Here is an 11,742-nt window from a genome sequence, read left to right as displayed (position 1 = left end):
AGGATGACTTGTAATGCTACTAAAATATTGCCTATGGACAGAAAGTCACCTGGGATTTCAGCAGTCCATTCCAATCCTCTATTAGGCAGCGGCTTCTAGGTGATATAACATGCCATATGGCCACTGGATTAAATGATTATGGGTTCATTTCCAAGCCTTGTTGCTGCACAGCAGGTTTCTTCATCTGATACGATGTTTTCAGGGAACCTCCGGACAGTGAGTCAAACATTCTGTATGCTCTCAGACGAAGGTCATGGCCGAGGCCCTCTAGGGAAACAATGACCTGGAATATGTGTACATTCTTCTCAAAAGCATGACCTTATCAGGGTGAAAAAGGCCCAATCTATTAATTAATCTCTGAGTTTTTATTTGTTGTTGTTTTTTTTTTTACTTTAAAAATATTTTTATTTTATTTTTGTTACAGATGTTTCTCCTTTTTTACGGCATTGACACCTTCTGCACCATCCCCCCCACCCGTCCTCAGCTTTGTTCTCCATGTCCATTGGTTATGCATACATGCATATAAGTTCTGTGGTTTATCTCTTTCCAACCCCCACCATCCCCTCTTCTGAGGGTTGTCAGTCTGTACCCTACTTCCGTGTTTCTGGCTCTACCCTATTCCTCACACTGTTATATTCATTATATTCCATATATAAGTGAGATCATGTGGTATTTGTCTTTTTCTGCTTGGCTTGTTTCACTTAGGATAATACTTTCCAGGTCCCTCCATGTCATCTCAAAGGATAAGAGATCTTTCTTTCTTACAGATGCATAGTACTCCATTGTGTATGTACCACAGCTTTTTTATCTATTAGTCTACAGATGGACACTTGGGCTGTTTCCAGATCTTAGCTATTGTAAATAGTGCTGCTATGAACATGGGGGTACATATATTCTTTCTGATTGGTGTTTCAAGCTTCTTAGGATATATTCCTAGAAGCGGGATCACTGGATCAAATGGGAGTTCAATTTTTAATTTTTTAAGGTAACATCATATTGTTTTCCATAGTGGCTGCACCACTCTGCATTCGCACCAGCAGTGCACTAGAGTCCCCTTTTCTTCACACCCTTGCCAACACTTGTTTGATGAATTGTTGATGGCGGCCATTCTGAACGGTGTGAGGTGATACTTCATTGCTGTTATAATTTGCATATCTCTGATGATTAGTGATGTTGAGCATTTCTTCATATGTCTCTTGGCCATTTGTATGTCCTGTTTGGAGAGGTGTCTATTCAGCTCCTCTGCCCATTTTTTAATTGGGTTCTTTGCCTTCCTTCTGTTGAGTTGTATGAATACTCTATATATTATTGAAATTAACCCCTTATCTGATGTATCATTGGCAATGATGTTCTCCCATACAGTGGGTTGCCTTTCCATTTTGAAGGTTGTGTCTTTTGCTGTGCAGAAGCTTTTGAGTTTGATGTAGACCATGTGTTCATTTTCTCCTTTGTTTCTGTTGCCTTAGGTGATGTGTCAGTGAAAATTCTGCTGCATATGATGTCTGAAATTTTGTTGCCTACCGATTCTTCTAGGATTTTTATAGATTCAGGAGTCACAATGAAGTCTTTGATTCATTTTGAGTTTATTCTAGTGAAGGGTGTAAGTTGATGGTCTAGTTTCATTTTTTTGCATGTAGCTGTCCAATTTTCCCAACACCATTTATTTAACAGGCTGTCTTTACTCCACTGTATGCTCTTGCCACCTTTGTCAAATATTAATTAAGCATATTGCCTTGGGTCCATTTCTGGGTTCTCTATTCTGTTCCAATGGTCTATATGCCTGTTCTTGTGCCAGTACCAAGCTGTTTTGATCACAGTCGCTTTGTAGTATAACATGATATCTGCTATTGTGATCCCACTTACTTTGTCCTTCTTTTTCAAAATTGCTGTGGCTATTTGGGGTCTTTTTTGGTTCCATATAAATTTTTGAAGTATTTGTTCTAGTTCTGTGAAATATGTCATTGGTATTTTGATGAGGATTGCATTGAATCTATAGATTGCTTTGGGTAGTATGTACATTTTAATGATGTTTATTCTTCCAATTCATGAAAAATGTATGTGCTTGCACGTTTTTATATCTTCTCCTATTGCTTTTTTCAATGTCCTGTAGTTTTCTGTGAATAGGTCCTTTACTTCTTTGGTTGAGTTTATTCCTAGGTATCTTAATTTTCTTTCCACGATGGTAAATGGAATTGTTTTTTCAGATTCTCTTTCTGTGAGTTCATTGACATTTAAGAATGTCCTCAATTTCTGATGTTAATTTTGTATCCTGCTACTTTGCCATATTAATTTATTAAGTCTAGTAGATTTTTGATGGAGTCTTTAGGGTTTTCTATGTATAATATCATGTCATCTGCAATTAATGACAGTTTCACTTCCTCCTTTCCAATTTGGATCCCTTTTATTTTTTCTTCCTGTCTGATTGCTGTGGCTAAGCCTTCCAGTACAATGTTAAATAAGAGTGGTGAAAGTGGACATCCCTGTCTTGTTTCTGTTCTTAATGGAAATGTTTTTAGTTTCTGCCCATTGAGTATGATGTTGGCTGTAGGTCTTTTATATATGGCCTTTATTATGTCGAGATATGATCCCTCTATTCCCACATTGCTGAGCATGTTTGTCAGAAATGGATGCTGGATTTTGTGGAATGCTTTTTCAGCGTTTATTGATATGATCACATGGTTTTTATTCTTCATTTTGTTTATGTGGTGTGTCACATTTATTGATTTGCGAATATTGTACCAGCCATTCATCCCTTGGATGAATCACACTTTGTCATGTTGAATACATTTTTTGATGTATTGCTGGATCCGATTTGCTAGTATTTTGTTCAGGATTTCAGCATCTATGTTCATCAGGGATATTGGTCTGTAGTTTCTTTTTTTCTAGCGTCTTTTTCTGGTTTTGGAATTGGGATTATGCTGGCCTCACAAAACGAGTTTGGAAGTCTTCCTGCTTCTTGAATTTTTTGAAATAGTTTGAGGAGAAGGGGTGTTAGTTCTTCTTTGAATGTTCGGTAAAACTGCCCCGTGAAGCCATCTGGGCCTGGGCTTTGTTTGTTGGGAGAGTCTTTATTACCTGTTCAATTTTCTTATTTGTTATTGGTCTGTTCAAGTTTTCTATCTCTTCCTGGTCCAGTTTTGGGAGACTGTGTGTTTCTAGAAATTTGTCCATTTCCCTTAGATTGTCAAATTTGTTGCCACATAATTGTTCATAGTAGCTGTTAACAATCTTTTGTATTTCTGTCAGTTGTTCTCTTTCATTTCTGATTTTGTGTGTTTGGGTTCTCCTTTGTTTCTTGGTGAGTCTAGGTAAGTGTCCATCAATCTTGTTTATCTTTTTGAAAAAAACAGCTGTTTGTTTCATTGATACTTTGAATTGTTTTTTGGTTTCTATATCATTTATTTCTGCTCTGATCTTTACTATTTCCTTCCTTCTACTTGCTCCGGGGTTTTCTTTTTGTTTGCTTTCTAATTCTTTAAGTTGTGAGGTTAGACAGTCAATTAGAAATTTTTCTTGTTACTTGAGGTACGCCTGTAGTGCTATGAACTACCCTCTCAGAACTGCTTTTCCTGCATCCCATAGATTTTGTGTTGTTTTGTGTTCATTTTCATTGGTTTCCAGGAAGTTTTTAGTTTCTTCCTTGATCTCCTCGGTAACCCATGCATTGTTTCATAACATGCTATTTAGCCTCCAAGTGTTAAAATGTCTTTGCATGTTCTTGTTGCAATTGATTTCTAGTTTCATGCCATTGTGATCTGAGAAGATGCTTGATATGATTTCAATCTTCTTGAACTTGTAGAGATTTAATTTGTGTCCTGTTATGTGGTCTATCTTTGAGAGTGTCCCATGTGCACTTGAGAAAAATGTGAATTCTGTAGTTTTGGGATGTAATTCTCTGTAGATATCTATTAAATCCATTTGGTCTAGTGCTTTATTTAGAGTCTGTGTTTCCTTGCTAATTTTTTTGTCTAGAGGATCTATCCAGTTCTGTCAAGGGGGTGTTGAAGTCCCCTGCTATGATTGTATTGCTGTTGATTTCTCCTTTAAAGTCCTCCAGAAGATTTTTAACATATTTTGGTGCTCCTATATTGGGTGCATATATGTTTATCAAAGTTATATCTTCCTGTTAGATAGATCCTTTTAATATTATGTAGTGGCCTTCTTTGTCTCTAGTTAACATCTTCATTTTGAAATCTATTTTATCAGATATGAATATTGCTACCCCAACTTTTTTTGTTTTCCGTTTGCTTGGAAATTTTTTTTTCATCCCTTTCCTTTCAACCCATGTGAGTCTTTTGTCGTGAGGTGGGTCTCTTGTAAACAACATATAGATGAGTCATGCTTTCTTATCCAATCAGTTGCTCTGTGTCTTTTTATGGAAGCATTCAGTCCATTTACATTTAAGGTGATTATTGATATGTACTTATTTATTGCCATTTTTATTTAGTTTTGTTATCTTTTTCTTCTCTTTTCATCTACTAATTACAGCAGTCCTTTTAACATTTCTTGCACTGCTGGTTTGGTGCTAATGTATTCCCTTAGCCCTTTTCTGTCTGGGAAGCTCTTTATTTGACCTTCTATTTTGAATGATTGCCTTGCTTGGTAGAGTAGTCTTGGATTCAGATCCTTGTTTTTCATGACCTTGATTACTTCATGCCATTCCCTTCTGGCCTGTAGTGTTTCTTATGAGAAGTTAGCTGAGAGCCTTAGGGGTTTCCTTTGTAGGTAACCTGTTGCTTTTCTCTTGCTGCTTTTAGAATTCTCTCTTTGTCTTTAATTTTTGGCGTTTTAATTACTATGTGTCTTGGTGTGGGCCTGTTTGGGTTGTTCTTACTTGGGCTCTCTGTACTTCTTGAACTTGAATGCCTTCTTCCTTCACCAAATTAGGGAAGTTTTCTGTCACTATTTCTTTGAACATATGTTCGAAACCTTGCTCATTTTCTTCTTCTTAGGGGACTCCTATGATGGGAATATTATTATGTTTCCAGTTGTCCCACAGATCTCTTAAGCTGTCTTCTTGTTTTTTAATTGTTTTTTCCTTTTGGTTTTCTGATTGGTTGATTTTTTTCTACCCTGTCTTCTAATTCACTGCTCTGTGTAAGGGATTTCCTGAGGGTGGGGCAGATGCTGGTTGTTAATAAGCCTCCATTTGCATTTCAGTGGTCCACAGGGTGGGGTTGAATCTTTGAGGGAGGGGCTGCTGCCTCTCCCTAGAGTCCTGGGAAGAAGCAATATGGACACCGTCCTATATGGACACCGTCCTGCCTGGCTGCAACTCAGCAAAAGCTCTCAGCACCCTCCAAATCCTGAGTGTCCCCACATAGATCCAGTCCTCAGCTTCTTCTACTCTGCTGGTTAGACCTTCCAATGTGTTCTTTATTTCTGAAATGTCACTCTTAATCTCTTCTTGGTGGTTTTTAATTTCCAATTGGTTCATTTTCAGCATCTCCATGTCGTTAGTCATGCTGTTTAGCTTCCTCAAAATCATTGCTCTGATTTCCTGTTCTGTTAACTTGCGTAACTGCTGCACATTGATGTCATCTTTGTGGAGGTCTCTTTTTCTTACATTTGGCTTTTGTTTTTGTGTTTCACAATTTTGGCTAACACAGTGGGCTTTGGAACCTGCCAAGTTTTCCCTGTGGGTATTGGTGTTCTGCTGTTTGTGGCTCCCTCTCATGGGTTTAGATGAGCGAGGGAGGACTCACGTTAAACACCACTGTCAAGTCTTACTTTCCTGATTAGAGTTGCTAGCCCAGGAGTGGTACTGTTTTCCTCTAGGTTTTTTCCTGGAGGCTAGCAGTCCAGGTTATTTGAAGAGTTTTGGGTTGTTAGTTGATTGAAAAACTCCCTCAGATGCTCTGTGTAAGGGATTTCCTCAGGGTGGGGCAGATGCTGGTTGTTAATAAGCCTCCATTTGCATTTCAATGGCCCACAGGGTGGGGTTGAATCTTTGAGGGAAGGGCTGCTGCCTCTCCCCAGAGTCCTGGGAAGAAGCAATATGGATACCGTCCTGCCTGGCTGCAACTCAGCAAAAGCTCTGAGCGCCCTCCAAATCCTGAGTGTCCCCACATAGTTCCAGTCCAGTCTGCCCTCCCTCTGCTGGAGCCCAAGGTGACTGGCTGTGGCTATTTTAGCCTCTGTCCCGGCTCTTCACTGTGGAGCCACTTGGGAGTTTAACCCCAGGGCAGTGCTCACAGCTAAGGCCGCTGCGTAGCTGCCGAAGGTGGGCTCCCAGCCCCCGTCTTGTGCCTTCACAATCCTACCAGGATCGACTCAGTGTCCCTGGTTATATGGTCCTCGCAAACTGGTTTTCTGTTGCCTTTTCCCATTGATTTGTCTGTGTTTTAGTTGTAAATCCAGTTTGACCCTGGGAGATGGTCTGTGTATCTTCCATTCACTCCACCGTAATTTGGAATCTCTCTAATTTCCGTTTTTGAAACGTTGGCAATTCAACAGCAGCAAAGTTATATCCACCTAGATAAGTCAAGGCTCTTTCTGCTATGCCCAGACATAGCCTCCATCTCTCACACATGGCCACTTTGTACTTTGTTTATCTCATCAATATGGATAAACACAGTCATAAAAATATATCATCCTAAGGACTTTGTGTAAACCCTCAACAACCAGTTGCTAGGGTTTCCCCCAATCTGTAGATGAATTCATGCTGCCAAGAAAATTCTCTTTTCCCCTGGATTAAAACCAATGTTACATATTTTCTGATGGGGCTCTCCACCATGAAGTGAATGATTTAAGATACCTTACAGGAAGAATGTATCTCTCTCCTTGAGTCAAAAAAATATTTAGAGAAACCGACAGGCTCTCGAGTACATGTTTGCTAGTTCCCCGTTTATCCCAGAGTTCCCTGTCCTCTAATGAGTCAGTAGCCAGCAAACTTATAAATGACACCATCCATGGGCATATGTTAGTGGAGTGTTGGCTTTGTACATATCCCAGACATCTCTCCAAGGAAATGTATGTGCACTTTGTTCATCTTCCAAAGATAATCCCAAGTCGTGCATAGGTACAGGCATTTCAGATTTGTAAAATAGTTTGGGACTAGAAAGTTTTGTGGTTCCCTGGTCTGACTTCTCACTTGACCTTCTGTGTTGATGGCAGGCATCCTGTCCCAAATATATTTTCATTAGAACTAGTCATTTCCCAATGGATATCCTCACAAAGCCCAAATCTCCAAGAACTGTTCCATTGTTTGAGCCCATTGAAATTTATCCTTAATTTCCTTGTATCTTCCTTTAACTCATGTGTATGCATTTCTTTTTCTCTAACAACATTATGAGCTTCATGAAGAAATTTGACAGGAATCTGGAAAGTTTCATAACAATATTATGTTGAGAACATAACAAATGTTGACTGTAGTGGTTGTATGTATAAATGCATTCATCAAAACTTTTCGAATTATTGACCTAAAATATATGCATTATATAAAACATAAATTATAGCTTAGTAAAGCTGATTATAAAAAGACTGTATCCCTTCCAGAATCTAGAGCTGTGATCCACTCCTATGTGTCTTTTTCAATTAAAATATTCTGTTAAGTTGTACAGTTGGGGTTTTCTTTGTTTATTTGTTTTGTTTTGTTTTTGCTGTATCCAAGAATATTCTCAGCAGCTCCAGAGTTATGTATCCAACCACATGGCCCCACCAAGATTTTTCATAGGCTTCACACACATGAGTAAAACACACTGTCAGTTTCTTGGCATTGACCCAAGCTAGTTCTCCATTCACTTCGTCATCTAATCAAGCCACCCTAAACCAGTAGCAAAGATCCACATTTCAAGAGACACACTTGATTCCTTCCTATTGCTCACCACAAATACAGACTTTGTCAGCGAGTTCAGTACTTCCAGGGTTTATCTCATTTCAAGCCGCTCTCACCCCTTCCATTGGTAAGAGCCTGCTCCACACCACTGTAACCTCTCACACTCATGTCTGTGGTAGACTCCTAACTCGTCTCCTTGCTCCTACTGTTGCTCTATTTCAATCTCTTCTCCAAGGAAGTCACCTAGAGTGAACATTTATAGAGTAGATTACAATAATATTCCTTTCTTTCTAAAATGTTTTTTTTTTCTTTATTGATACTAGAGAGAGAGGAAAGGAGAGGAAGAGAAAGATAGAAACATTGATGAGAGAGAACATCAATCAGCCGCCTCCCGCATGCACCTGCACTGGAGATCAGGCCCATAACCTGGGCATGTGCCCTGACTGGGAATTGAACCAGAGACCTCTTGGGGCATCAGTTAATGCTCAATCACTGAGCCACAATGGCCGGGCACCCTTTCTTTCTTAAAGGCCAGTGGCTCCACCTTAATCAGAACAAAACCCAGAGTTGACCTTTTTTCATCTGGCCCCTCCTAACACTCTAACCTCATTACCTAACAAGGTGCTTCCGATGCACACTGGCATCCAGCCTGCTTCCTAAACATGCCGAGCTTGTTCATACCTTGGCTTGGGATCCTTCTTGAGGTTTTTCTCTGCCTAGAGTGCTCAGCTCCTGGATCTCCCCACTGCTGGCTTCTTCTTGCTAGTTGAGTATCAGATTAAAATTACTTCTTCAGAAACCCTTTCCTGCCCTCCCCACCCTAGGCATTCTGCATCACATTTCCCCCAAATATTTTCTTACTAACACCTAACTCTAGAGTGTATAAACTCTTCTCAAACGTAAGCTCGGTAAGAACCAGGATCATGTCTGTCAGGTTCTCTGCTTTATCTCCAGTGTCTATCACTGCCTCTCATATCATTAGTATCCAATAAGAATGTGAATGAATGCACGAGTGAATGAATGACATAGTTTAAACATATGTATACTAAGTTGTGACAAGCCAGGCATAGTCCAGAGCAGGGTATTTGGGAGGATGTTGGTGCCAGTTGGGGTGTCACTAAAGCATTAGTATTGTTTGTATGCATGAAAATTGTGGATGGAAAATTGGGTAGAGAGGACACTATAGTTGAGGGCGTGCTTCTAGCTATGTTAGGTGTAAAAGTGTAGCATATATTCTATATTAATTCTCCTTCCTGCTTTTGTAAACATTTTTATTGATTTCAGAGACAGAAAGGGAGGGGATAGAGAAACATCAGTGAGACAGAAATATCAAGCCATTGGCTGCCACCTGCATGCTGATGCTCCTTACTGGGAATTTAGCCTGCAACCCGAGCATGTACCCTGACTAGGAATATAACCAGTGACCTCCTAGTGCATGGGACAATGCTCAACCAACTGAGCCACACCGGCCAGGCTCTCCTTCCTTCTTAAGAAGAGAATCCCAAATTTATTTGGGACAGTGATGTTCCCAGTAACATTCTTCATTCGTAGCCTCCTTGGCAGCTAGGTATGGGTACATGAACAGCTTCTGCCCAATTAGGTGATTGCAGAAGTGTTGTGTGGCAGTTCCAGGAAAGCAGGCAAAAGAGAGCTGCATTTCTCAGACCAAGGTGTTTCTCATACCATGGCACATGAACTGAATTTTGTCCCACACAAATTCATGTTGAAGCTCTAACCTGCAGTACTTCAGAATGTGACTGTTTGCAGAAAGGGCCTTTAAAGAGGTGATTAAGTTAAAAGGAGGCCATTGGAGTGGACCCTATTCACCTCTGATTAGTGTCCTTATAAGAGGAGTCTAGGATACACTGACAGATACAGGAGTGCCTATATACAGAGGGATGACCATGTGAAGAAGGCATAAGAAGGCGGCCATCTGCAAGCCAAGGAGAGGCCTGAGAAGGAAAAAAAAAACTGCTAAACACCTGGATCTGGGACTTCCAGGCTCCAGAACAATGAGAATTAAATGTCTGTTATGTAAGCCACTCAGTCTGTGCTATCTTGTCATGGTAGACCCAGAAAATTAATACAGTTTCCATGATGGGTTTCAATTTTGGCAGCTAATTGGAATCAACTGAGGAATGTTAAGTATACTGATGATTGGACCCACTCCTAAAGATCTGGTTGAATTGGTTGAGTCTGGACATTAGAAGAGACTCTAATGGATGTCTTGTGTTGAAACTAACAGGTCTAGAATCGTTTCCTGGATCCTATGGAGCTAGATGGGAATGATTAATCTGCCATCACTTAGAAGATATTTCCCCCACATCTTGCTCCTTGCACTGTTTTTCCCACAGCACACATCTCCCTTCTTTTTCTTCTCTACCGAGGTCCCCACAGATGGAACCAGAGATTCCCCCACCTGTTAGTCCTGTGCCACGTCTGGGATCCATCCTAATTCAAGATGCATTAAGTTGCTTCAGCCCCACTTCTGCCCTCCCAGCTAAGAAAAGTGAGTCTCAATAGTCTCACATTCTCTTACTCTGCTTGTTAGCCTGAGTGAACACAGATCCCCAGAGCTCCACCAGGAACTTAATCCAATTAGAGCATGGGCAGTGACATGACCTGACAATTAACTTTTGGTGACTAGGCACTTGACAATATATTCAACATATTTAGCCATCACAGAAATTTAAATTAAAAACACAAAGAAACATTAAAAGCACCTATCAAAATGGCTAAAAATTATGGACATCACCAAATGCAGGCAAAACTACAGATAGACAGAGTCACTTATACATTGTTAATGTGAATGTTAAATGGTACAGGCACTCTGCAAAGCAATTTGGAAGTTTCTTTCAAAACTAAACATGCAGCTACCATATTATACACCAATCGCACAAAGGCAGTTTACCTAGAGAAATGAAAATTTGTGTTCACACAAAAACCTGTACATGAATGTTCCTAACAGTTTTATTCATAATACTTAAAAAGTGAAATCAGCCCAGATAGCCTTCAACAGGTGAATAAACAAGCCAGGGTACATACATACCATGGCACCCTACTCAGCAATAAAACAGAAGAGACTTTACTTTATACATTTAACTTGGATGGCTCTCAGGGGAGTTATGCTGAGTGAAAGAAATCCATTCCAGAAGTTTACACACTAGAGGATTCCATTTATACAAGATTTTTAAAATTATAAGAGTGTTTGGCCCTGGCTGGTTTGGCTCAGCAGTTGGAGCATTGGCCTGCAGACCAGAAAGTCCTGGGTTTGTTTCCCACTAGGGGCACATGCCAAAAAAAAAAAGAGTGTTTGAAAGAGGTTAGGGATGTGGAACCCAGGAGAAGCTGGGCTCTGGTATAAAGACTAGCAATGTTGTGACGAGAGAACAGTTTTGTATCCCGCTTTCAGTGACAGTTACAGAATCTACTTCATGGTAACAGTGTACAGAAACGAGTGCATGTAAATCTGGTGAAATCTCAGTAAGCTCTGTGGACTGTACCAAGAGCTGTTTCCTGGTTTGATATCATTCTCTAGTAATGCAATGTGTTATCATTGGGAAGAGGTGAGTGGAGGGTATACATGACCTGCATGCACAATTTTTGAAACTTCTGATAAATCAATAAATATTTCAGAATTTAAAAGTTTAAAAAATAACACCTGATTGGTGGGAAAAATTAGAGTCAGGTACACAACACTCAAAAACGTTGTCAGTGACACTTTAGAAACAAGTCAAGAAGCTAATAAAAAGGTTAGCATGGTTTTAGACCAGTGAAATTATTACAGAATTTGTAAATACTACAATAAATATGGTACTCTACTTGATAAAGATGCTAAGTTTGTTTATAGAAGTGAGTGTCACAGCTTGTGAGTTACTCTGACATGGTGGCTAGAAGGCTATCAGGGTACAGACAGCAAAGCTTGTGTTTTAAGGTAGTCCAGAAATGGAGTCCCTTCTCTATAA

This window comes from Molossus molossus, unplaced genomic scaffold (assembly GCF_014108415.1).
Source record: "Molossus molossus isolate mMolMol1 unplaced genomic scaffold, mMolMol1.p scaffold_m16_p_2, whole genome shotgun sequence".
Lineage (NCBI taxonomy): Eukaryota > Metazoa > Chordata > Mammalia > Chiroptera > Molossidae > Molossus > Molossus molossus.
The sequence above is the reverse complement of the archived record's forward strand: the minus strand, read 5'-3'. Positions refer to the sequence as shown.